The sequence below is a fragment of the Ranitomeya variabilis genome, chromosome 5 (genome assembly GCF_051348905.1).
Source record: "Ranitomeya variabilis isolate aRanVar5 chromosome 5, aRanVar5.hap1, whole genome shotgun sequence".
In the NCBI taxonomy this organism is placed as follows: domain Eukaryota; kingdom Metazoa; phylum Chordata; class Amphibia; order Anura; family Dendrobatidae; genus Ranitomeya; species Ranitomeya variabilis.
In genome coordinates, this window is record NC_135236.1 from 229,240,254 (window position 1) to 229,268,143 (window position 27,890).

A 27,890-nucleotide genomic window follows, 5' to 3' on the forward strand; every position below is an offset into this window, starting at 1 on the left:
CTAGCCACAGATTTTCAAAGATGTTCAGATCAGGACTTTGAGGGTCATTGTAAAACCTACAGTTTGCACCTTTTGAGGTAGTCCATTGTTGATTTTGAAGTGTGTTTAGAATCATTATCCACTTGTAGAAACCATCCCCTTTTAAGCTTCAGCTTTTTTTTTTTTTTTGCAGATGGTGCTATGTTTTCATCAAAAAAATTTTGACATTTCATTGAAGTAGTTGCACACACTGAAAGAGAATGTTGCTCAGGCACCTCCCAACAAGTGGAGGTGCCTTAAGTGTCAAGTGCCTCAAAGCAATAGGCTGGCTACACATTAGGAAGGCACGCACCATTTATTTAAGAATCAGGAAGTGCACGCACGGAGCCTTAAGCATGAAGCCAGAAAACATGCACAGCAAGCAGGACCAGGAGCTCACTGCACACAGCAAGCAGTAGACAAGGAGCTCACTGCACGTCTGAAACGGTGAGTATTTCAGTGTCCCTGTGTGGTGTGAATTGGGATGCCATGCAGGGACGCAGGCAGTGGTGTTAAAAATAATTTAAAAAAAAACAAAACTGTTTTTGCATTACTATATTCTGAGAGACATAGCTGTTTTATTTCTTCACTGATGGAACTGTATGGTGGCTTATTTTTTGCGGGACAAAATTATGTTTTCAGCGATGACATTTTAATTTGCATATGACTTTTTGATCACATTTTATTCCACTTTTTGATCAGTGGTATGATGAAAAAGAAGAGATTAACCAGTGGGACATTTATAGATAGGGTAATTCTAGATGCGGCTGTGTGCATTGTTTATTTTTGTTTTTACACGGAATACATGTATTTATTGCTATAATATGTTTCCATTCTTTTGTTCTTTTTTGTAATTTAAAAAAAATATATATTTATACAGTTTGTAAAAACGTTATTTTTACTATTTTACCTAATCCCTCTGTAGGACATCAACTTTCACTGACCTGATTGCTGATCTAATACTCTGCGATGCTTTTTCATTGCAAGGAATTAGATCAGGCAATTGCACACAAGGAGGAGGCTTGCCAGCTCTTGGAATGAGCAGGAACTTACAGGCCACCCTACGTGGTTGACCCCAGGGCCACCTTTTGGCCCCAGGGTCACCATGGGGACCATCTGCACAACACAATCGCAATTGAGTTGCGGTGATTGGAGCAAAGAGGGAGCTCCCTCTCTCTGCTATGCTGATTGATGTCCCTGTCAGTATTGACAGTGAAATCAAAGAGGTTAAACACCCATAATCAGCACTAGCACCACTTGTGAGCGTTTCTGAGAGTTGTCAGGTGAGGTGATCGCGCCGGCTATGTGAACCAATGCAATAGTCCTGCCATACATGTATGGCAGTTTGTGGGCAAGCACCTACCTATACATGTATGGCAGATGTTATAAAGGGGTTAACTTAAGGTATCAATTATTTCACACAGGTGATATGGATGTTATGAAAAAATAAATGGTAAAAAATATAACAAAAGAATATTTAAATAAGCATGATGATAAGTAAATGAATACATCAATTCAGTAATATTGTAGAATAGTTATGTGTCTGTGTGTTCTTTAACCCATTAAGAACCATGCCTACTTGCACGTTAATGACCTTGGCAGTTTTTGTAAATCTGGTATGTGTCAGTAATTAATGGAATAACTCCAGAGAACTTTTACATTGCCAAGAGATTTTGGTATTTCATTATTACACTAATTATGTAATTAAAAATAAAATAAGAGTCTTAAAGAAAAAAAATTACCAAATTGAAACAAAAAGTAAAGTACATGATGTATTACATTTACTACAAATCTTAGACTTTTTTGCACTTAAATAGACAGTTTTAAACAGGGTATAGAAAAACAGTTCCAGCTAAGAGGAGTTGGTAAATGGGTCAGCATGTGAACCATTACACTGCTTAAAAGTACAGCCGCCAACCAGGAGAAGAAAACAAAGTCTAACGCCTATAACAAACGTGCCAGATTTATCATTCAGCAAGCACCATTTTAATAAATGTAGCACAAAATGCTCAATGTTATAAAATTATTTTACTTGCTAAATCTTCCCCCAACATTTTCAAACATAAACATGAAAGTACTAGTCAGGCCCTACTAAAGGGTTATTAGTAAGAGACTCAATAATGCAAACCATATAATCCAAGGTAGGGTGCAAAATACAGCAAATCCTTCCAGGAGATCTTAGAATGCGTGTGTAATTTTATTTGGCTTGTGAAGTGTCAATAACTGTTACTATGACCAAAAAAGCCAAGGACGAGGAGCTGTGCCTCCTAATTACAGCACAAATATGGATCCTGTCCTTGCTGTAACATGGAAAGTATTTACTAAATAGCAGCGGGTTGGTAAATCATTTTCATAATGTGCAAATTATTCATGAAAACACAATTCAACCTAAGAAGAAAAGAGAGTAAAAGTCTGATTTTATTTGTTCTCAGCTAGAAAACTTCAAAATTCAGAGCAAAAACTTGGCTGAGAAGCAACTGCACCGTACCAGGCAAAATGATTACATAATAATAATATTTTAATAATAATAATAATAACAACATGTTACATGTGTCATCCTCACACCAAAACAAGACTGTCCAGTTGCATCTTGGAGTAACTGTATACATTAGTGCTCTCCTTAGAGGTGAAAGCTGTCTGTCACGTTCGGAAAAGGCACAGGTTGGATGGACCAGAAAAGGAAGTTGAAAAAAAAAAAGGAAAATGCATTGTTTGCAGGAGTTGCAGGTCCAGGGAAAACAAGGTGACCAGGAGATTAGAAAGAGGGGAATTTTATTGATGACGAGTTTTGGAGCTGTCCTATCTCCTTTATCAGCTACAAATGAACAAAAAGTTAGAACAACTCCGAAACGCGTTGTCAATAAAGTTTCCATCTGTCTTATCTCCTGGTCACCCAGTTATCTCTGAAACCAGCAGCGCCCACAAACACCGCGTTTCCTTTTTATTTTTTCAAGCTCCAGCAGGTGGAGCAGCAGCCACATCCTACAATCCCTCAAGCCCTATAAAGGGTTGTGCTTGCAATCTGCACAACCCTACCAGATGAGTTGCTCCCTTGAGTCTCCATTTCTCAGCTTTATTCCAGTGATTTCACACAAGAAGCTTCTTATTTTTTCAGAAAAGGAAGAGGGAAGAGTATACAAACAGTCACATGTCTGGAATTCGATACACATATACAACCCCATTTAAAAGTATACAAAATATGTATTATATCTACAGTATATGGTATTAATTATATAAAAGCAATAAAAATGTGCATATTGCAATATAATTGCAAGTAAACGTGGTAAAAAAGTATTTATCAATAAGTCTGGAAATAAATCAGTTTACTTTTCATTATTATATTTATTAGGGTCCTAATATTCAGATTTCCAAATACTTAGATTTCATTTTTATACAATGTTTACTAAACAGCAGCCTAAAATAGTGGGGTCATATTGACCTCTGCCAACAGGAGGCAAAGGCAGATCCAGAAAGGTTACCCTCTACCCTAGTGAAGACCTTAAATGTGTTCTACCTTGCTTTTTATACTAAACACAGCTGTGCATGCAACAAAACAGATGTACTAGTACAAAATATCATGAAGTGCAAACTTTATTAGCTAAAATATCAAAATGACTCAGGAAAAGGGGAAATTGGAGTGGACAATAAGGTGAAAATATTAAGCAATGTGCTGCTGTAATAAGAGGGCACACTAAACTTGAAAGGAACCACTAACATGTGGAGCTAAATATTATTATTATTTATTTATATAGCACCATTGATTCCATGGTGCTGTACATGAGGAGGGGTTACATACAAGTTACAGATATCACTTACAGTAAGCAAACTAACAATGACAGACTGATACAGAGGGGCGAGGACCCTGCCCTTGCGGGCTTACATTCTGCAGGATTATGGGGAAGGAGACAGTAGGTTGAGGGTTGCAGGAGCTCCGGTGTTGGTAAGGCAGTATCTCCGGTAGTGATGAGGAGGCAGTGGGGTCAGTGCAGGCTGTAGGCTTTCCTGAAGAGATGAGTTTTCAGGTTCCGTCTGAAGGATCCGAATGTGGTTGATAGTTGGACGTGTTGGGGCAGAGAGTTCCACAGGATGGGGGATATTCGGGAGAAGTCTTGGAGGCGATTGGATGAGGAGCGAATAAGTGTGGAGGAGAGGAGGTCTTGGGAGGACCGGAGATTACGTGAGGGAAGATATCGGGAGATTAGTTCAGAGATATATAGAGGAGATAAGGTTATGGATGGCTTTGTAGGTCAGTATTAGTAATTTGAACTGGAAACACTGAGGGAATGGGAGCCAGTGAAGAGATTTGTAGAGGGGGGAAGCGGAGGAGTAGTGAGGAGAGAGATGGATTAGTCGGACAGCAGAGATAAGGATGGACTGGAGAGGTGCAAGAGTGTTAGCAGGGAGGCCGCAGAAAAGGATGTTGCAGTAGTCAAGGCGGGAGATGATGAGGGCATGCACAAGCATTTTAGTAGATTGAAGGTTGAGGAAAGGACGGATTCTGGAGATACTTTTGAGCTGGAGGCGACAGGGAGTGGAAAGAGCTTGGATGTGCTGTTTGAAGTACAGGGCAGAGTCGAAGGTTACTCCGAGGCAGCGGACTTCCGGTACGGGGGAAAGCATGATGTCATTGATTGCGATAGATAGGTCAGGTAAGGAAGATCTGTGGGATGGAGGAAAGATGATGAGTTCAGATTTGTCCACATTGAGTTTGAGGAAGCGAGAGGAGAAGAAGGAGGATATGGCTGATAGGCACTCTGGGATTCTGGACAGCAGAGCGGTGACGTCTGGGCCAGAGAGGTAGATCTGAGTGTCATAAGCACAGAGGTGGTACTGGAATCCATGGGACTGTATGAGTTGTCCCAAGCCAAGTGTATAGATTGAGAAGAGTAGCGGTCCTAGAACAGAGCCTTGGGGGACTCCAACAGAGAGAGGGTGGGATGAGGAGGTAGTGTGGGAGTGGGAGACGCTGAATGTGCAGTTGGAAAGGTATGAGGCGATCCAGGAGAGGGCGAGGTCTTTGATGCCAAAGGAGGAGAGGATCTGTAGTAGGAGGCAGTGGTCAACTGTGTCGAAAGCAGAGGACAGGTCTAAAGGGAGGAGTACAGAGTATTGTCCAGTAGCTTTGGCGGTAAGTAGGTCGTGGAGAAAGCTTTCATATAATAATCATACTACCATACAGCTAAACAGGGAGGCTTGTGCTTAAACAGAAAGATATACATGTTGCCAAATAGGCAATGTGGGACCATGTGATGTAAAAATGCAGAGGGAAAGCATTCAGCTAGAAAAGTAGTGTCTAGGAATGAATTACACTAGTAGCAACTGCTGACAATAAATTCCTATTTGTCACAACTGCCTACGCCAAGCACATATTACTTGAGTTTGTATCGCTTCAAAAATGAGATGCCGAGTGGCACGCTGACCCTCCTGACCCCGAAGCGCATTTTGCTCGTGCTTCTTCCTGGGGGCGATACAAGCCTCCCTGTTTAGCTGTATGGTAGTATGATTATTATATGAAAGCTTTCTCCAGGACAACATACCTTGCCGACTGTGTCCCTTATGCTGAGAGTAGCCTATGTATTTTTAGATGCATATTTTGTTTCATTTTGACACCTTTATAAAGTGAAGGACAGGACTCATGTTGCCATGCACTTAAATTTGCCTGTGTATTAATGTATATTGTTTCAGCTGACCTCCTTTTTGTGTTTTTTTGTGGTTTGAGACACCTCTTAATGATTTTTTTTTATATCTGTGTGTATTGTTTTAAGAATTTTTGTAATAAAGTGATTGTTTTAATTTTCATGTTACAAACACTTCTTGATCTTCTAGCAGTTTATTTACTACGGGATCAGTATGTTTATATATAGTATCGACTGTTGCCCATCCCACGAGTAAGTAAAATTGGCTTGGATAAGGTGTTTACTTTTTATACTGCATGCACAAAATTCTGCCGGAGGCTGTTTGTGTATATTGATGAACAACCATACAGCAGCCTATCGATATACATATACAATAATTGCAGGCATTCATTGCTTTCCATGATTGTCTTTTGACCAAAAAGGGTTAAATGTATAGAGCATGTTTTAGAATCTGTTATGTAAGCTACACTTATTCTAAAAAAATAAAAATAAAAAAAATAAAATTCAGGTATGCCAAATGCAATGCCGTCATTGTCAGACCTTTGGGAGTTAATCTATGTTAACATATAAAATATTGAATATATACTTTGGTCTAAATTATCCATTTATGAGCATGTTCATTTTGGTGCTTGCTTGTACCTAGAGTGCTACCTGCTGGTTGTCTATGGGTGAAATATTTAGTAAAATCCACAGTGACCGTCCTGCTCTGGGCTCTACTGCACAATGTAGGGTGACATTTTCTTCTACTGCAACTTTTTGTTTAATTACAATAAATGATGCATAAAATGTATAAATATAGTGGGAACAACAACATTAGCAATGTAAATTATTAGACGATCAAAATGAATTATCTAGAGTGAACATAGGTCGGTAATTATTCGTGAACTAAAATGTGATTTTAAGTAAGAAGCAGATTCAAGTTTCTGGTCATGAGTGGGAGTCAACATTAAACTTGCAGATGTGATCAGAAGTGGATAGGAAAGTATTTTTTCTTGGCACAAAACATTGTAATGCAATTTTATATTATGTCCATTACTTAAAGGAGCAAAACAGAACATACAATACAGACTAGAAGAGAACGCAATTTGTAATATTATTAAAGCTATCATTACACATAGATTCCATCCCAGGGCAGGTCACGACTCTCATTCCATGGAGTATTTGTATGAAAAATACAAGTCAGCAAATGTTAGAAATTATGTATTACAATATTGTGCTAAGGATACTGCAGAATCTGGAGGTTCTACAAACCCTCAGACAGGAAAATGATGCCTAAATCCAGGCAGAGATAGTCCACTGATGGCACCTGTGGTCTCCAAAAGCCAATGCCACAATGAACAGAACTCTTTGGCAATCACCATCCTGAGCGAGTCTTGAAAAATGTTACCAACTTAGCGGATTGATGCAAACTAAGTAAACAATATAAATATTTAGTTTAGTTATTTGCCTGCAAACTACGAGGAGATAATTATGAACTACGGGTGGGTTTTTAATTATTCATTGGGCTCTCACATTATACAGGCTACACATATATGTCCGCCTCTGAGCACATATTCCTAAACCCACAAGTTTAAAGGAGTTGTCCGCTCAAAACCGATAAGTCTGCAGTCACCCTGTGTGACAGCAGACTTATAAATCCTTCCAGGACCCCATACACTTGTATGGAGCCGAGGCCGTGCCCTGACCAATGACGCGGACAGTCAGTGGGCGTGTCCGACTAGAGGGCACCGCCTTGCTTCATACAAGTGTATGGAGAGCAAGGCCACGCCCATTGGCCAGGAGTATGTATAGTTCATACATACCCTCCGTTCCTGGGTCTGAAACCGGTAAATCCCCACTGGGGTAAATCCCCACACAGTGACGGCAGACTTATCAGTTTTGACCGGACAACCCCTTTAAGGTCAAACTGCTGTTAACCCCATATCCCTTTCTCTATCTTGCATGCTTACAGTCCAGGCAGAAGAGATATGGGGTGTCATTTGCAGTGGTGTTTAAAATGGTGATTCACTTGGTGATCACTGAAGCTAGCAAAATATTTGCTGTGCTGGATAAAGGTAGACCTGTCAGGAGGGGAATTCCTGTATATTGGGTATTCTACAATATGCAGAGTAATACAAAAAGGATGGTGCAAAAGTAATATACCGTAAGTGGTACTTGACCGGTGACTGAAAGTCAAAGCAAAACTAGTCTAATTGCCCATAACAGCCAATCACAGCACAGCTTTCATTTTTCAAGAGCCAAAAGTAAAATGTGCCTACATAATGTGACCCAAGATGATGACACTGAAGCAAAAAAAATCCTATTGTGTGTTAGAATTTGAAAGAATGGGCTTTGTTGTGACAATGCAGAAAAACTTTCAGAATAAATTTGATAAATGGAAACTGCACCTATGTTTATATCATAGGAAAAGTCCGTACCTCCCAAAACTTTCAGAAGAGACAGTGAACAGGACTCGAGCCGTGTATGAGCAGAGTCTTAGAGAATCGACCAGGCTGACTAATATGGAACTACAGGGGCCACAGTATGGCGTATCTTATGAAGATGTCTGTGCTGTAGCCTCACAGCTTACATCTTCTTCAGGAGAGGAAACCAGATGACAAATTGAAACTTTGCAGTGAATTGCAGGGCTGATTAGAAGAGGACTATTTAGTTGAGAAGCTCGTGTGTCGCAATGAGATTATCTTTATCTACTCTGGGATGGCCAATTACCCCAACATTAGAATTTAGGGCTCAGAAAAACCATGTGCCCCTATTGAGCACAGGAGGGACACACTAAAAGCAGGCGCAAAGTCTACAGTCTCTTCCTTTTTTGATAACTCCAAACTAGACACGTTAAAGGGGTTGTCCTACAAACACATTACATTTCAATCAATACATCTTGGAATAATAACAATTCCCACAATTGGATGTGATTTAATAAAATGTTCCTGTGCTGAGAATCTTATACATGTGCCCCTGCTGTGTACTGTGTAATGGCTGTGTCTGACCTGTGTAATGGCCGTGTCTGACCGTACAGGGACATGGTCTGATCATACCACAGCTCCTGGGCAGGGGAGGAAGAAAGAGAGTATACAGACATTACAGTATGAGATCACAGCTGATTCTTTTTGTGAAACAAAACATTTCCTGGCCTGTTTTTCAGCAGGAAAAATTTTACTTAACACATCCAATTGCGAAACTTATTCCAAAATCTATGGATTTAAATTTACTTTGCTTGCGGGAAAATCCTTTTAAAGGAATGGCATGCCATGGATAGAGAAAGATCTGCCAAATGTAACCTGTTAGCAGGATGGTGCAGATCTACATTTTCACTTGTATTTTCGACGATACCTCACCTGATTGAAACTCTACTGGAACGTTGGATGGCACGCCGGGAAAAAACCATTTACCAACATTGTTCTTGTCTTCTAAATTGTCAGATCTAACACACTTCTTTCTGTGGGACTACATCAAGGACTCAGTGTATCTGCCCCCCACAAGAGCACCTTAATCCTGAACCGCAGCATCTGAACGACCTGAGCACTACATCAGTGAAACAGTGGAATCCATATCCAGGGATATGCTGAAACGTGTCTGGACAGAACTGGATATCTAGATATCTCCCATGTCACAAATGGCAATTATTTAGAACATTTGCAGCATATAAATAATGCTTGTATTGATGGATAATGTGTCTTTTCCTTATAATAAGTTTGTGCTATGTTCTCTTGGTCATAAATAACAAGGTTATAACTTTGCCCCTTTTTCAATCACCCTGTATAGATACAAAGCAAAAAAAAAATTAAATAATAATATACAGCCTCTTTTAAGGAATTTGCTATATGTAGATCCCCAATTAACCTTCAGGCAGGCCAGAAAACATCTGCCCTGGATCAAACAGATTTATTATGCAGGTGCATCCCAGTAGGTTGATCAGTAACATGAGGTCTGTTCTGCTCCTGCCTGCCTAGGATAAAGCAAATGTATCTCTGAAATTAAATTGCTTCATTGTTTTGTGTATACACTTTCAACAATGGAAAAATCCCCATGGATGAAGATACGATCACACAGTTTTTTAAAGTGGATTTTGGAACGGATCAAAGAATATTTAAGCATTATTAGATGTGGATCTACCTCAAAATCTCCTTAAAAAACTGTGAGAACATACCCTAGGAATCCATGACTGGCTTGGTCGTATACCTGTGTAGCACTAGCACATTATAAAGCTTTAGAATGCTATGTATTTCAAAATGTTACCCGAGTACATTACTTAGTCCGAGGGGGACAAGAAAAAGTACATTTTTTTATGAAACTTTATTGAACATAAAGCCCCTCCCTCCAAACTCACCACCCAGCCCCACAAAAATGCTATAATCAAAAATATTTCCTTTATGGTTCATCATTGAAAAATAACATACATATGTTGTATTGCCGGAATCATACTAACCCAGAGGACAGAAGGTAACTTGTTATTTCTACCACATTGTAAACTACAAAGAATAAAGCATCGATCTTTCCTTTTCTACATTCTCTCTTACAAAAAAACAATAAGTCAATGAATAAACTTTATTCATCATAAAAATGTGTCATTACAGAATGCAACTTGCCTAGCAAAAGTAATCGACCGTACATAACAAACAGCAGGACATTAAGTATAAAGTGGCAACAATGCCGTCAGCGCTGCTGATCACTGAGAGGTTTAAGGATGCGAAAGCACTGACGAAATAGCAGCGTTAAATACAAGACATTATAGGTAAGAAGATGAGCACACAAACCTATAATAAGGCATAACTGTGGGTGCCCACGTGGTTGGGAATTGTTTGATGGAAGTACATAGTAAAGTTTCCGGAGGGTAGAAATTAACGGCAACTTACACTGGAAGACGTGCTGCGTTAAATGACCGTCAATAGACTACATGTCTGCCAAACGGCGCTCATTTAATAGACACTTATCATGCGCACAGAATGATCAATGATTGTTCTGTTCACATAGAATATCATTGTTTTTGACAGCATAGGCCACATTTACACAAGACAATGTGCAGACAAGAACGACAATTTTGAAACAAGCTTAACCCCTTAGTGACCACCAATACGTCTTTTTACTGACCTGCATTATAAGACACTAGCATCCCCCGAAAAGTGACAATCCAACAACTGTTGGCAGTACTCTATAGCTGACAACTTGCTGCATCAGCAACGATTAGTGTTGGTACCGACTATAGTAGTTTAAGCCCTTAAATGCTGCTGTCAATAATGACTACAGCATCCAGATGGCTAACAGGGTGTGGGGGCTCCCTCTTTAACCCAATCGGCACACCGAGATCCTGATCATGTGGTCCTGATGTTTGCGATGGCATTTAATGGCCAAATAACGGCCTGTTCAAAATTTATCAACATTTTGATTGTAAAAATAAATTTCTTCATTCCTGTTATGCCACTTTGCATTAATTCCTAAAAAGCATCTGAAGGATTAGTAAACTACCTGAAAGCAATTTTGAATACGTTGAAGGGGTGCTGTTTTTAAAATGGTATCACTTTTGGGAGTTTCCGATACATAGGACCCTCAAAGTCACTTCAAAACTTAATGGGTCCCTAAAAAAATAAGTTTTGTAAATTTCCACGACAAAATGAAAAATTACTGCTACATTTTTACTCCTTTTAAAATGCAAACAAAATAAAACAACCTTTCACAAATCGTGCTCATGTAAAGCAGACATGAGGGAAATATTACGGTATTTATTTATGTTTTTCTGTGGTGTGACTATTTGGGTTAATGGGATAATCATTCAAAGTTTGAAAATTGCAAATTTCTTTTACCATTTTTGTAAAATGATATTTTTATAAATAAATGCAGAAAATACAGACATAAATTTACCATTATCATAAAGTACAATGTGTCACGAAAAAACAAACTCAAAATCAATGGGATATGTTGAAGTGTTCCAAAGTTATTACCACATAAAGTAACAGATTTCAAAAATTTTGCACAGTCACTAAACAGTTAAAGAAAATTCACCCAACAAATGACCATTATGCTAATTTGTCTGAGTAATTGATTGTTTACACTGGCTGATGATTGGAAAGCAAGTGTTCCTAGACAAAAAAAAAAAAAAGATGACTTACAAAAAACAAACAAATGATCTTGTCATGTTAGACTTGCACAAGCAAACAAAATGTAACACTGTATCCAATAAGTAATCTGAATCGTGTGCCAAAAAGTGACTCCCCGAATCTTCTCTGTGTAACGCCCTATAAAAATTATGACATTTTGAGTCCAATTAAGGCTACTTTCACACTAGCGTTAACTGCATTACGTCTCAAATCGTCTTTTTTCAGAAAAAACGCATCCTGCAAATTTTTTTGCTGGATGCGTTTTTTCCCCATAGACTTGTATTGGCGACGTATTGCGACGGATTGGCATACGTCGTGTCCGTCGTACGCGTCGAAATTTGGCGACACGTCGTCGGCAAAAAACGTTGATTGCAACGTTTTTTGTCTCCGCCTAAAAAACGTGTCGCGATACATCCTGCGGCATACGTCGTTGGCTACAATGGAAGCCTATGAGCGACGGATGTGTCGGGACACGTCGTACGACGCAATGCAGCGCTGCAATACGGTTTTTTTACACTGAGCATGCTCAGAAGAAGGACTTTGTTGCCAATTGGCCAGACACCCCCAAATCTATATAAACCTGGCCTGGGCCTTCAACCCCACATATGCCAGCAAGACCCAGATAGGAGAAGAGACTGCCAGCAAGAGCCAGCCAGCCACAAGACCCCAGCCAGCCACAGGACCCCAGCCACAAGACCCCAGCCACAAGACCCCAGCGTGACACAGGAGCCAGCCACAGGACTCCAGCCACAAGACTCCAGCCACCATAGAGCCAGTGTGAGTATTGCAATTTTTGTGTGCATCTGTGTGCCTGTGCATTTGTGTGTGTATGAGGTACTGACTACAGCAAGAGCTTAAAACTTGAAGAGAACCTGAGGCCTGCCATCGTCCTGCACCAGCCAGTGCCATGCTAGAGTCCAGATCCACCCTGATGCCAGCCACTGTGAAGACATGCAGCTCCAGCCAAAGGATTGTCAGCCTTTTTTACGTGTGTGTATAATGTGTGTGTGTGTGTGTGTATGCGTCTTCTGATTGGGTTCACCTTTCTGCCTTTGTTGTACATATGTGTATTTGCATAAAGCTTATGTGCGTGCGTGCGTGCGTGCGTGCGTGTGTGTGTGTGTGTGTATTTTTGTATGGCTGTGTGCTTTTGTAAGTATGTCTTCATGTGCCTGCACCTTATTATGCCTTTGCCAATCTTATGCCTGTTCATGTGGGAGGGTATGTGTCCACGTTCAGGATTGCATCAGGATTTGGTCAGGATTTTTCATCAGTATTTGTAAGCCAAAACCAGGAGTGGGTGTAAAATGCCGAAGTGGTGCATGTTTTTTTTATTATACTTTTCCTAATTGTTACACTTCTGGTTTTGGATTACAAAAACTGCTGGAAAATCCTGACCAAATCCTGATGCAATCCTGAACGTGGACACATACCAAGCATGTTAGTGCGCATCTTGTTGATTGCATGTGCATTTGTCCATGCCTTAATTGGTTAATTGCCTTTTCCTGATGTATTTACTAAGTATAGTGGTCTGTGCAGCATGTGGTTTAAATGTGTTTTTTTTTTTTTTTTTTATCGGATGTATTTTTGCAAAGTCTAGTGGTCTGCAGCTTGTGGTTTGAACGTGTGAGCGTGTTTTGTTTTTTTTTTCTATTTCAAAGTGTTGATTTTATTATTACTGTTGAAACCATTCGCAGTTGATGTACTTGTATTTAAAATAAAGAGCATTTCTGCTCCTAATTGTGATAAAAAAAAAAGAGAGAAAAAATAAAATAAAATAATAAAATGTTTGTTAAAAAAATGTCCGTAGTATCATTTCAGAAAGGAAAATTTAAAACTGGTGTATGTACCAATGGTTACACATGCAATACAGAGTTGGTTGAGGGCTCTTTTTTTAATAAAGGTTACACTTAAAGGTTTTTGGGGGGAGGTGATTTTTGAAAATAAAATGTGGTAAATATATGTTTACATGGTGGGTTCACATTTAAAAATATTTTTTTGGAACATGGAAATGAATGGTATAACGTGCACCTGTTTTTGGGTTTTGGTGTTCACATTTAATGAACTTTTCTCACATCATTTTAGCAGGGTGTTTATTAAAACATTACCTAGTTCAGGGGGTGGTCTAACTATAAATTCATTATACTTATTATAGATAAACCAGGGACCAGGTCCATAGCAGCCGCCTGTGTTCCATACCAGGACCAGCCCACCAGGACCACAGCCACAAATCTTGAAAAGTAAGTTTTGAAGACCCCAAATCTGCTACTTCAATGTGTAGAGCAGATTGCAAGTGTCTTTTTAACTTACAGAGACCCCAGGTCCATAGCAGCCGCCTGTGTTCCATACCAGGACCAGCCCACCAGGCCAGCCCACCAGGACCACAGCCACAAATCTTGAAAAGTAAGTTTTGAAGACCCCAAATCTGCTACTTCAATGTGTAGAGCAGATTGCAAGTGTCTTTTTAACTTACAGAGACCCCAGGACCACAACAGTCGCCTGTGTTCCATACCAGGACCAGCCCACCAGGCCAGCCCACCAGGACCACAGCCACACATCTTGAAAAGTAAGTTTTGAAGACCCCAAATCTGCTACTTCAATGTGTAGAGCAGATTGCAAGTGTCTTTTAACTTACAGAGACACCAGGACCACAGCTTCCCGCTTGCTACATCAACAATGTCCTCTTCTGACAGCCCTCCTCCACAGCAACAGCGGGTATCGGTAAGTTAACACAAAAAATGTTGTTTTTTTTTAGTTTTTTTAATTTACATTATTGTTGATCACTACATGCATAAATTATGTTTCAACAGGAAGCTGAATCAGATGAGGAGCTGTCAGAAGGGGGCGAGATGGGTGAAGAGATGCAAGTGGAGGAGGAACCAAGTGTAAGTAGTGGTGAAACAGTTGCTTCGCACATCACACTGCACCATACACAAAACAGATTTTCATACATAACTAAACACAGAAAATATATGCCTACATTACTGAGAATTTGTTTCCTTTATTTCAGTCTCCTGCTGCTGCTGCTGCTGCTGCTGCTGCTCCTGCTGCTGCCGCTTAAGGTCCTCCCAGCCGCTCCCAGAGTCGGCGTAATCATCGCCGCGGTCGGCCATCAGTGAGTTTTTTTTGTTGGGAGGGGGATTCTATTGGTACTTTAGTGTTTCAGTGTACTAATTTGTTTGTTTTTCTTCTTTTTTTTTTGGCACAGGCTTCACAGCGTGCTCCCGCCGAAGACTACGATGATGACATAGACATCGAATGTCTCATCGAGGAGGTTCGCGAGCGGGAGCCGCTGTGGAACATGGCTGACCGCAAACATGCCGATACTAGTGTCACCCGCCGGCTCTGGGACGAAGTGTGTTGGAACATCTTTCCAAGGTGGGGGGACCTTCATCCACAGCAGCAGAGCAAACTATGTAAGTATTCACTTTTCAGTGATGTTTTGAGCTGACTGTAATGTATTGCATTTACCAATTTTTTTTTTTCTTTTCATTCTTGTCTTCACAGGTGGAAAGATTAGGAAGCGGTGGCGGTCACTGAGGGATCGCTTTAAGAGGGAATTTAACGAGGAGATGCAGGCCCCGAGTGGCTCTGCAGGAAGGAAGAAGAGCAAATATAAACATGGCCAGGCCCTCTCCTTCCTGAGGCGAACAATGCTGAGCAGAGTGTAAGTATTCTACAGCCCACTAATTACCATGTTAACCTGTCTAACTTGGTTTGGTTTCAGTCAGGGCTTTTTCATATCAATATATTAATTGTTTTTGTTTTTTCTTTCACAGCACCTTCTCCAGCCACCGGGTGCCTGCATCGTCCTCTGCGCCCTCTGGAGCGATCCCTCCTGAGTCTGCCACTGAGGGCCACGTCGGTAGGCCCCACACCACTGACCCCTCCTCTGACCCCTCTGTCCCCTCCACTTCATCCGCCCCAAGCACTGGAGCATTATTGCAGCCTTCATTGCTCGCATCTGATGCTGAACAGATAGCGTTTCCTTTACCCCACCCCCTCTGATCCTGCCACCTCGAGACCACCATTAGGTTCGTGGCGGCAGCGACAGAGGGGTCAGGAAAAGAGCTATGCTCCTGAGTTCTTACATTTGAATGCATCCTTCCAAAGCTCTTTCAAAATTTTGGGAGAGCAAGAGACTGCTGGTTTCAACATGGTGCAATCACGCATCAGTGAAACAAGCCATGAAACCAGCAGTCACTTGGATAGGCTGCATTCAGATGTAAGTCAGTCTCCGGCCAATCTTTTTTTTCAATCCATGCTCAGGAGCATGGAGAAGCTTTCTCTTCAGCAACAGATGCGGGTAATGAATACCTGCCATAATGCTCTAATGAAGGCCCTTAATGAAACAGAATCTACCCACACATCCAGTACAATCCCACCCCAGGCCCCATTTCCACACCATGCCCCACCCCAGGCCCCATTTCCACACCATACCCCCCCATTACCAAACCCAGCCCCAATACCCACACCAGCCCCATTACCAAACCCAGCCCCAATCCCCACACCAGCCCCATTACCAAACCCAGCCCCAATCCCCACACCAGCACCATTACCAAACCCAGCCACAAACCCCACGCCAGCCCCATTACCAAACCCAGTCCCACTACCCAATCCAGTCACAATACCCAACCCAGTCACAATACCCAACCCAGTCCCAACACCCAACCCAGTCCCCATACCCATCCCGGCCCCCAAACCAAATTCCTTCCCCACTGTTTTCTTCCTTGCCCAGCTTACCTTCCCCAGTAAGTATTCCCCCTACCCCAACACCACCCCCCTCTGGTCAGCCTCCTGGTTTTACCCCCCCTTCCACTGCACCCCAAACAAGTAGGGTTTCCCCACCTATCGACGTGGTCCAACCTTCCAGCCCCTCCTCCCCTCGTATCTCCACCCCACACTTTCAAGATTTATAAATGTCTGTTTATGTTAAAAAGTTATTTTCTAACTAAAACTTTGAAAAAAATTTTTAAAAAAGTTTGAACATAAAAAATATATATGTTTTTTTGGTAAACAAAAAATTTTTTGAAAAAAAAAGAGTTCACATAAAATTCAGTCTGATTAAAATTCTACCCTGTGTGTGTGTGGATTTATTAAGGTCATATGGTAACTAATAACAAAGGTAAAATAAAAATAAACACCAGACGTGTGAAAGGTATAACATATTGGTTTTACTAGCAAGAAAACCACGCTTTTGTAATTTTTTTTTTTTTTTTTCCTGAAGAAACACATTTTTTACATAAACCAAACACATGGAAAACAGGTTACACAATCATGTCTTGCCATGGGATCTGCCCGACAGGTGAACAAAATAATCCGCAAACTGGTCCCTCATCCTTGTAACAGAACCTGTAGAGCGAACCGAGCTGCTGCGGTAGTCCCACAAGGTTGTCTCCAACTCTTCGTCATCCAAGGAAACAGGCTCCTTTGAAAGGACAAAGTTGTGGAGCACCACACAGGCTTTAACTACCTCATCTATAGTTGTGGTTTTCAGTTTGATAGCCGTCAGCAGAACTCGCCACTTCGCCGTCAATATGCCAAAAGAACATTCCACTACTCTTCGTGCCCTAGTAAGCCGGTAATTAAATACCCGCTTGGTATGGGTTAAGTTCCGGCTACTATACGGTTTCAGTAGGTGCGGCGACAGTTGAAAGGCTTCATCACCTACACAAACATATTCCATGGCTGGTTCACTTGTTCCTGGCAGTGGTCTAGCTGACGGGAAATCGTAGGTCTCTCCATAAAGGCAACGACCCATTGGAGAGTTTTTAAAAACTTGCGAATTGTTGGACCGTCCATACGCTCCTATGTCCACGGCAAGGAACTTGCAGTTGGCGTCTGCAATAGCCATAAGGACGATGGAGAAATACTTCTTGTAATTATAGTACTCCGATCCTGTTCCTGCCGGTTTCGCAATCCGTATGTGTTTCCCGTCAACCGCACCCACACAGTTTGGGAAATTGCAAAATTGCTGAAACTGTTCGGCACTTCTCAACCAGATTTCCATGGATGGTTGGGGGATATACTCTGGCTGTAAAGTGGACCAAATAGCCCGACATGTCTCCTTCACTATTCCTGAAATAGTGGAAATGCCCACCCGGAATTGGTAATGGAGCGAAGTCATAGATTCACCCGTAGCTAGGAAACTTAAAAAAAAAAAATGTTAGAAAAATTGCACAGACCAATAAGTTTCAATAAATGGCACTGTGAAATTTTTTTTAAGGACGGGACACACAATAAAACCTGCATGAAACCGGTGTAAAAAAGCAGGGGAATGTCCGCAAAGAAAACCAAAATTACATGCTGCAGAAAATAGTGCGCAGTATGTCAGCGCAGTATTGTCTGCAGCATGTAATATAACATTAAAAATGACCAATGACAGAAAAACAAGCAGTTGCATGTCAACAAACCACCCCCCCAAAAAAAAAAAAAAAACTGCAGAAAATGCAACGCAATATTTCAGCGCAGTATTTTCTGCAATCTGTTATAGAGCATTCAATCTCAGCAATAACATTAAAAAAAGCAGTGGAATGGCCGCAAAGAAAACCAAAATTACATGCTGCAGAAAATAGTGCGCATACTGTCAACGCATTATTGTCTGCAGCATGTAATATAACATTAAATATGAGCAATGACATAAAAAAAAAGAGGCTTACCGCAGGGTCACCATCAGCCGCTCCGCCGGTGTGATGGCAAGCCTCATCCTTGTGTCCTGTCTTCGGATGACATCCTCCATTTTTGCAAGCAAAAAGTCAAAATGTTCCATCCTCATCCGCACGTAATTGTAGAATTTGTGTGGATTGTGCCGCAACTCCAGGTACAGAGTGGACTGGACACCCCGAGTCATCCGTAGTTCATTAATCGGATGTATCCAGAGTCGCCTCCGTCTCCGTTGCTGCAGAAGCATCCTCCGTCTTTCCGCTGCCGCCTCCTTCTCCCGCACTAGGATATCCAGGCGATTCGTCTCAAAGATAATGTCGGTAACCAAACTAGCAATCCTCACAAGAACACCTTCCATCGCTGCCACAAAACTAAAACCCTCAAAGATGGGCTGTAAAAACAGTAACTATATAGTTTTCCATATTTTCCAGTAGCCAATCAAATTTGGGAGCCTCCCATTTTAAAAACGGATCCGTCGGAAAAACGGATGCAACGGATGGTAAAAACGGATGCAACGTATGCAACGCATTCAGTATTTTCGACGGAAACGTTTAGCGGATTTGCGACGGATCCGTCGAAATGCTGTATGCATGGCATAAGTTTGTCACCGTTTTTCACTGTTTTGACGCATCCGTTTTTTCGGCAAAAAAGACGTTTTGAGACGGTTTGCAGTTAACGCTAGTGTGAAAGTAGCCTTACACGCAAGAAAATAGTAAAGTAAATTCTATCAAGACACTGCTAAAGGTGTTATTGTTAATCTACAAAATAATACTAAATTTAAAGTAAAAATATGTGAAAATTAAGTATAGCAATAATGTTTATTTGCTAAAATATGTTATACTGGCATCAGTGGTAGTGCCCCCTAATTTTATTAAGGCATCCTACCTACTGCATGGACCTTTACCATCAGGCAGAGAAGGATTCACGTGTTGTACATATTCAATATTGCAAATTGTACTAAATCCCTTTAATTTAGCAAAAAGGTATACTTTATTTAGTGCACTTCAGGATTTTAATTAAGTCAACTGTCATCTATAGCAGTTTCCCACCTGTCCAAGCTGACACATAGTAGGACGGGCTGCGTAAAGACATCTGCTCAAGACAGACGTCATGTGAGAGCAGCATCCTGTGTAAAGCATCGTGAACATGTATTCCTCTGTTCACTCAACCTGACAGGACACCAAGGAGGAAGGAAGAGAATAAAGCAGACTAAAATTGAACATTCATCTTAGTCAGTATGATTGTCACAACACAGCTGTCGGGTGACCCGGGACCAGGGGCCCCTTTCCTGGCTCTAACACTAGGGGCACCTTAGCTCGCCCTGTTCCCCGGGATACTTCAGATGGCAAAGATGTCGGCGCCTCTGCCCTTGCCTTTTCTCCTAAGTTAGCTCTCTATCTGTTCTCTTCCCCCACCCAGGGAAGAGGGGGCGCTACTGTGCACCTCAGTACACCAACCCGACAAACAGGGCAACAAAGTCAAGGGATAACTGAAAACTTCACACACAAAATATTCACTCACATATAAGAGAGGAATCCACCAGGGTATGCAGGAAGGGGAAGATAACAAAATAGGGAAGAATAAGGAATTATCAAGCGTACAAACCAAACAGTCGCTTATAACTTCTCCAGCTCTCCTTCTCGTACCAACTCCTTTCCCTCCGTTAGCCATGCAGCAAAAAGCTAACTCTGACGAGGATTAGTAATAGAGCCCAGATTATATAAGGAAAAGGAGAGACTAACCAAGCACAGCTGAGAACAGGGATTTCCAACACGGCATATTAACCCCTGTTCTGCCGGAAGAAATAAACACATTTAATAAGACGAAGAAGTGCTTCTTCTTAGCGCCAGAGAAGGAGCAGTCAGACTCTGCGGTCTAGTGGCTCTGCTCTGTCGCGGTAACCCCGTGGCACTGATAGTCAGCTCTGCATCTCTGTGGATACTCCTGTGTCAGGGTGTCAACATGTTATAATTATGGTGGTTGTGTCATGTTGATAACATGTTTTTATTCCCTCTAAACTGGCACAGCCCTCAACAGCACAATGAACTTTTATCTCACACACCGTTAATAACCTAAATTATGAGGCATTACTTTCACAGGTTGTTTTACCTGGCATGTTTCTCAGCACCTTTCTCTTTTAGGTGTCTATTTCATATTTAAGCCTTTGATCAGACTACATACAAGATAATTTCTGCACTGGGCAGAACTAAAGACAACTCTGTAGGAAAAGAAGCCCACAGGCACATTTTTCTGTACACTTTTCCTCCCCCAAACCTATCTAAATGGAATCTAAGGCCTGTGGTGCCTTTCTGGTCCATCTAATCCTACTAAGAATTCTGCAAGAATATACAGCTTTTCTATAGTATTTGTCAGTGGCATTTTCCCTGCAGGAAAGATTAATATTTTGTAAGAGACACTGCACTCTGCAAATAGTTACATTTTCTAATCCTATTGTAATAAGGTACATTCTTTTACATAGCTACCAATTTCATCTTAATGATTATACAGAATTTTTGTAAGAATTTATGGCAGAGATAGTGCCAAGGTCACAAGAAATATGTTAATCTGGTGAAGACTGAACTCATAACATTAGAGACTAAAATATAATAATCTGATGCGAAAACCAGGGCTCACTGTGTTCTGTCTACTGGTATAATGTGTCCACCTTTGAACTGGTTGGAACTGATTTGCTTTGGCTACAGTGTGAGAAAACATTCAATTCAACATATCTTTCATTTCTCATCTGCAGCAAGAAGATGAAATATAAAAGTTTATCTTATACATTTGAAGTAAATCTGCACTCTAGCAAAACATTATCCTTTGAACATAAGAACTACTCTCCTCAGAAAATTAAACTCCTCATTTAGTTATTTTTGGCCTTAAAGTGGAAAATTTTGCAATTTTGCAAAATATCTCCATCACAATATCAGCTGTAGCCCTCATTTTACAGGTAGTCAGTACATACTTCGGTTTGCTAACTGGAAACCATCAGCAACATGTTGTTGATGAACAGTATAGCTATTCTCTATAATTTCGTACTTTGAGTTTACAATGTTGTACTCTACGAATGTTACATTAAAGGTAAGTGCACATGTCCGGAATTGCCTTGGAAATTTCCGTGGCAATTCTGGAACTCCCTGCCGCGGGAAATACGCATAAGGAATTGGCATGCGTATTCCCACTAAACACTAGCGTTTTGCAAGCATAATTAGCTTGCAGAATGCTAGAGTTTTCCAAGCGATCTATAGCATCGCTTGGAAAACTGATTGACAGGTTGGTCACACTTGTCAAACAGTGTTTGACAAGTGCGACCAACTTTTTACTATTGATGCTGCCTATGCAGCATCAATAGTAAAAAGATCTAATGTTAAAAATAATTTACAAAATAAAAATATGGTTATTCTCATCTTCCGACGGCCCCCAAACTCCTCAGCGGTGCACGGGGCGGCTTCCGTTCCCAGGGATGCTTTGCACGAAGGACCTTTGTGATGTCACGGTCACGTGACCGCGATGTGATCCCAGGTCCTTCGCACAATGCATCCCTGGGAATGGAAGCCGCCGCGTGGACCGCTGAGAGGCGGGATGACTCCGGGGGCCATCGGAAGGTAAATATATCAATATTTTTTATTTATTTATTTTTTTAACAGGGATATGGTGCCCAGTCCATGGAGGATAGTCTCCTCTCCTCCACCCTGGGTACCAACCGCACATGATACACTTACTTCCCGCATGGTGGGCATAGCCCCATGCGGGAAGTAAGCAGATCAATGCATTCCTATGTGTGTTTCCGCTCTGGAAAAAAAACACAGCATGTGCACAAAAAATGCGGAATGCATTATAATAATAGGATGCTTAATGTAAGCGTTTTTTTAGCGGTTTTATCGCGTTTTTATAGCGGAAAACCACCGAAAAAACGCAAAAAATCCTGAACATGTGCACACAGCCTAACAAGTCTTTATGGGGGTGGTTTGATACCTAAAATGTATTTTCTAAATATCTACTTTTACACCCTATACATTTTTGTCATTAGCTTTATTAAAAAATACCATACACTTTTTCCCCAAACAATTAATCCCTAAATGTGTTTTCTTTACTTCAGTTCCAGTGACATTTCATTTGAGAAGAGTCTCAAACAGGAGGCTAATGCTGCATTCTACTCCCTGCAGGGTCTATCAATACTTCTGGTATAAGACATCAATAGGAAACAGCGCTGGGGTCACTTATCACAGTTTCTTTCATTGCTGTCCTCTGATGAGGTCTTGGATTCATGGTGCAGGTAGAAGATGTGGGAACTCTGCTTCTGTTCCAGCCGGCCGCAGCTTTTTACTGTAAAAGAAGACTCCATCAAGGGGTGGAGATAGAAGCACAGTGAGTGACACCAGGGCCATCCCAGAGCTTCTACTACAGCCTTCAAATGAATCATCATTTGTTGGCGCTGGTGCCACTCACCCTGCTTCTGTTACCACCCTCTTATTATGTCTCCATTCACAGTATGGAGCAACAAGGACATTTCTACAGCTTCTATCGGCACCATGGATTCAAGACATCTTCACAGGGGGCTGATAAAAGAAACTGTAGTAAGTGATTGCAGTTCCGCTTCCTGATGATGTCCTAATCCAGGAAGGGTGGCAGACGCTGCCGGGAAGTGAGTGCAGCCCCATCTTCCTGATGACGCTTCATTTCAAATTCCTCTCAAAGTGAAGTGAAGTTAAAGAAAAACATATTTAGGAATTTATAGGATAGAGAGGATCATAGGATCATAGGGTATTTTATAATAAAGCAGATTACAAAAGTTCTTAGGATGTTAAAATTTTAGGTTTTGGTCCACCACTTTAAAATCAACTTTTTTATGACAAAAACAGCACTAATAGGTCAGAACCCACAATATTTCTCTGTTAGATCAGATACCAGCAATAGAGAAAAATTATAAAATATAACTTTTAATGACTAACCATAAAATTATAGCTACCCTTAAAGGGAAGGTGAGTTTCTAGTGCAATGATTAAAAAAAAACAAAAAAAAAACACTCTTAACCTTTTTATGTTGTTACTAAGTACAAAGGTGTCTATACCGTGTATGATAAAGTGTATAGACTCCAATGTATGTATAGTACATTTTTTAAATTAATTTATTTTACTCATTTATATAGCGCCATTAATTCCACAGCGCTTTAACAGACATTATCAGCACTGTTCCCTATCAGTATGTCTTTGGAGTGTGGGAGGAAACCGGAGCACCCGGAGGAAACACACGCAAACATGGGGAGAACATACAAACAACCTTGTACATACAACAAATTCCAGTCCTAACTATAAAATGACTGGATTATACCCAATTAGACCACATAGTAGGCACAATAATCACAAAAAATAGTTCCTGATAAGTAGTTGGAGGCAAGAAGTTTGACAGTGGTCAAAGCAAAACTTCTACCTTAAATGGACTATAGAAAGATCAGAGTTGCCTATGTGGATGTAGGTAAAATTCATAAGCGAGGTAAACGATATCCGCCCAACAAAATATATACAGTATAATATGGCATGGTCTCACCCATGTGTGAAAAACAGGTCAGGTGTCAGTACAGTGGAGATCCACCAGGGGAAAAGGGGTAAACACTGCCATTAAAGACCCTGTAAAGACTGGCATAACCTAAACCCCAGTACTCCTGACCTAACAAGGGCAGTCCACATCTGACCCTTACCATAAAGGCCCTATACTTTCCCTGTGCATTCCAAAGCGTTTCATCATTCTGTGAATCTTCAGGGACCTATTAGCACATTTGGGTACACTGCTAATTCAGACAGAGGGGAACACTCCTGGGCTCTTCCCTTTAAGCGTAGCTCTAATTTTATGGCTATTCATTAAAAGTTATATTTTACTATTTTTCTCTATTGCTGATACCCCAACTTTGCTTTATGCCACAAACCAGTATTTTAAGCTGATATAAGAGTTGTCCTGAAGGTATCTTGACTGCATTAAGTAGTTAGTTATAGCAGGGATGTAAGCACTGGAGGTGTAAGGGTAGGTGCAGACGATCAGTAAACACTGCGGGTTGGACGTTGCGTACTTGTGTAACGTCCAGCTGCTAAAGTATAGTTGATGGGATTTCTAGACATCCCATGCTCACTACGCATCCAGAGACGCCCGCGGCTCATCCGCGGAGACGGACATGTGGCACGTCTCTCCAGACCGCAACGTGTCAATTTCCACAAGAAAAATATCACCCATACAATGTATTGGACGCAGTGAATCTGCACGGTTCAGTGAACACATGTGGATTCCCCTTACTTTCAATAGACGGCAGTGCTCTGGATGCAGCGGACATGTGCTACTTCCAAAGTGCTGCCACTTCCTGATCGTCTGCACATACCCTTAAGGTTTTTCCTTCACTACTGACCCTTAACAAGTATGAAGTGATCAGTATTATTGCCTCCTTAATTGTTTGGCAATGTCTAAAGTAACCCTTTTGTGTTACAAAAATTCAGACAGTAAAATGTAAATGAAAAATTAGTGAAAAAAAACAAGGGAGTCAAATAAAATATGTTACAAAGAAGCTAGATTTTACATGTCTATCTAGACTAGTCAGTACTAATGAAAGGTCCAGCTTCATTTCAACAATTATAAGGACATTCTCACCTAACAGTATATCATGCTTTGCTCATCAGTTGCTCCTTTGTTAAATTCCTGATTACCGTATCTTAAAAGGAATGTGTTGTTGGAAAACACTACGGTTTACATCTGAATGTTGTGTTTTGTGAATTTGTTAAACATTATTGTTATATGTTCATATCATTATGGAAAAATATTTAGAATTGAGAGTCCTCAGTGGTTGATACCTTTTAATGGCTAACTGAAAAGATGGTAACAAATTGCAAGCTTTCGAGACTACACAGGTCTCTTCATCAGGCATAGACTAATACAAATTCTGAAGAATCAGATATTTATGTACAACACATCACAGAAAACTTAGTGGTGGAATGAATGTGTCGCATGGATTTATGTGTTTTTACATCAACTAAGGAACTTGCCACTCAGACTATGAGGGGTCATCACAACAGACCCAGACCCCAATCAGAGGACAATAAAGTAAGTGGTCCAATATTTATGGACATAACTGTTTATCACTCATGGTAATTCTGCTTCATGCCACCTGTCTTATCCATGTTTTTTTTTTTTTTCTGTGCTATGTTGTGCATAAATAGGTGATTCTTCAGATTTTGTATTAGTCTATGCCTGATGAAGAGACCTGTGTAGTCTCGAAAGCTTGCAATTTGTTACCATCTTTTCAGTTAGCCATTAAAAGGTATCAACCACTGAAGACTCTTAATTCTAAATATTTTTCTATCTACTGGCTAACACGGTACCAAGATATATATATCTTTCCTGTATCATATCATTATGTTAATTAAAAACATTAGTAATCTTATAATTTTCACACTGGTCACTGTGGTTATTTTAGACACCAACTCCATGTCCTTTCAAGATGACTTTATAGTTTCCTTCCCATCAGAGACAGTATCACAATGGTGGGTTACACCTCTATACACAGCTTATAGTGTAGAACCCACCAATCACAATAGATGTCACAGCTGACCTCCTCCTCCTTCCTTTACAAAGACTTTTGTACAAGCTCAAGAGATAGTGTCAGAGTCTGCTCATTGCAGCTAATGCACAGGTGGATTTCTTGAAAGAATATGAAGTTAAAAGTCTAAAGAAGCCCCAGTTGCCAGTGTGAAATTTGTAAGATTGCTTATTTTTTATAATAAAGATTTTAATATGAAAAAAAAACTTTGGAAGCATTTTTAAAACAAAAACCTTACTTAAACAATAGGTCATTTTTCTGATTGTTCCCTTTCATGGGGTAGGTTACTTTATCACTTCAGTATATAAGATTACATTTTAAATGTGTTTCTTGCTAGAGCAGAGTTCATTAAATAACCAAAGATTATAATAGAAATCTGTCAGAAGTAAATACCAAAACTTTACTAGATAAGAATGGTATAACAGTAGTAAAAGTGATACATTGTTATGTTTTATTATTTGTCCAGCTATGTCATATTTGTATCATTGCTTATGGCAACACTCCAGGCAAAGCAGACTGACTGTGTTGTAACTAGTGCCGGGCCTCAGAGGACAGTGAATGACTTCTGTTTCTGAAGCCCTGGGACATCCTCCTTTGCCGCTAGGATTCTGCACTCAAACACGGTGCAGCCTGAAACATTTTTTCTAACCTGCATATTTTGGCTCATTTTCATTCCCACTGCTGCTAACTGTAATTTGTCATTTTCTCTCACAATGCCCCTTGTTCCCGTGAGGTTACATAGCATTATGCCCACATGGTGACATCACTATGTGCTAAAATTTCTCTTTAGAGGCGTCAAGGTGACCTCACCAATGTTAGAACACAATGAAAGACTGGTAGATTTTTTCCTTCAGTGGAAAAGGAACAGCATGAAACTGCCAACCTAGGAGTTAACAGATTAACACACACAGGTGAAAAAGATGGGAGCAATTTTAAACAGCTCCTATTAAGCTGGTCATATACATGTGACAGGGCTGAATGTCTGACCGATATCTCTCCTGACCTCCCAAATCCATTAGCATTCAGCTAGGCCAAGCATTAGTATGTTTTCAGATAAAGCTGCTGCCAGGCAGATCTGACGGCGGCTTTTCTCCAGAAAAACAAAAGGGTCTAGAGTTTAAATGAAAAGTGCCTGACTCTTATTTCTGCGAACGTCAAGTATCGAGGGAGAATTGTGATACCAATCCCCTCCCCACAAACACATTACATGGTTGTCAGATCAAAATCAGAGGGTGCAGTTGATTTTTATCGGTTGTGTATGGGGGGCTTTAAACAGTAACATTTCTATTAATGCTCCTCCTATAGAGAGATAAATAGTCCTTACATTGTGTATTACATAATATAGTAATACAAATAATAATGACAGCCCCATTAGTGAAACAAGAGTCCAGAGCTCCTGTGCAACATTGTATCGCTGGAGTAAAGTGCAATTGTGCCTTGGACATTTTGCAGAAAATGTACTGCCTACCCTAACAGTTTATGGTAACCCTCCAACTTCAAGACCTCTGTAAATAGGAAAAAAAATCCAAAAATGAAGAATTTATGTACTTTTAATTTTACTGATTATAAGAGTACTTATTTTATTAATTTGTCACATCGTATACATTTTAGTCTATGTTCACACGAGAGCATTAAAAAAAATCAAATTTCACCCAGAAAAAAACGGAGTCATTATCCGTATGTAATCTGTATAGCAGCCATTATTATATATAAGCAGCAAATAAAGTTGACAAGACCCAAAATAGTTGGATAACACTTATCTGGGTGAACCTGCTCAGATAAGTGTTATGCGAGCATGCTCAGATACCACTTATCTGGGCACATTCGCTCATCACTATTGCACACCCATAAACTTGCCTAGGCGAGACTTAGACAAAATACAGAAGACACTTGTGCATGCTG

The 27,890-nt window shown here is 40.6% G+C and overlaps 1 protein-coding gene and 1 pseudogene across 2 annotated transcripts in view; both read right to left on the reverse strand.

Moving 5' to 3' along the window:
* The window catches only part of THSD4 (thrombospondin type 1 domain containing 4), a 1,053,272-nt gene that overhangs the window by 999,217 nt on the left and 26,165 nt on the right, over window positions 1-27,890 (reverse strand). The gene's annotated exons all lie outside the window — the stretch shown is intronic.
* LOC143774947 (uncharacterized) overlaps window positions 21,142-27,890 on the reverse strand; it is a 120,446-nt pseudogene continuing 113,697 nt past the window's right edge.